At 45.5% G+C, this 853-nt stretch overlaps 1 protein-coding gene across 1 annotated transcript in view; it reads left to right on the top strand.

The window, feature by feature from the left end:
* The window catches only part of LOC119588635 (DDB1- and CUL4-associated factor 12-like), a gene marked incomplete at its 3' end in the record, with an annotated part of 28,135 nt that overhangs the window by 23,786 nt on the left and 3,496 nt on the right, over positions 1 to 853 (top strand).

An 853-nucleotide genomic window follows, 5' to 3' on the forward strand; every position in this document is an offset into this window, starting at 1 on the left:
GTAAGGTTGGCTCTGGATCTGAAGTCCTCCAGAAGGTCTGACAGTATGGTGAGGGTGTGATGGTTCTTCCACTTCAAGACCAGCAACCTCATCTTCCTGCTACAGTAGTTCACATCGCTCATCCTCCCCACAATGGTCCTTGGGCATGAACATCCCTTTCAGCCAGGCTGTGCCTGCTACATTTGTCTTTCGGGCCTGCAGTAGATGAAAGAGCCCACAGTATTTACCAGTTTTTCCACAAGTGACTGGTATCCTTTCTCAAGGAAGATGCCAGACTCCATCAACTACAGCACTGCTCGTGTGGATACCCAGAGAACACCTTGAAACAAAAGGTGTACAAGGCTGCCAGACTAGTACTGGCAGATAGCTTGTAGACCTTCACCTTTAACCTCACCTCAAGTTGAAAGCCCTAAAATCATGAAATTAATCAGTTAGTCTTTTCAAAGATGATATCAATGAGATCATGGGTGAAGAAACATCCAGAGATCGTCGGAGGTGTGCTTGACACATCCAGGTCCATCAAGACGCTGGGATGGCTAGCAAACCCTAAACACTTGGGGACATTGTACTTTCGTCACCAGATGAAGGACAGGGTCCATGGAGTGTTCCTCTCCCTTGCCCAAGCTGCCACATTATTCAGTGGCACTGCACTGTCAAGTATGGTGTCAGCCTAGTAGACGTAATCTAGTTTGACCTACAAATTGGTCTTCCGAATGGGAGACGTCAAATTATTGGTCAAACTCATCTAGTAAATTCAGCAACTGTAACAATATAATTTTCTCAGCTTCATGATGTCACTTACATCACTTTGTGACATCACTTCTCCAGCTTCATGTTGCAAAACTTAGAGACT

The sequence above is a fragment of the Penaeus monodon genome, chromosome 24 (assembly GCF_015228065.2).
Source record: "Penaeus monodon isolate SGIC_2016 chromosome 24, NSTDA_Pmon_1, whole genome shotgun sequence".
NCBI lineage: Eukaryota > Metazoa > Arthropoda > Malacostraca > Decapoda > Penaeidae > Penaeus > Penaeus monodon.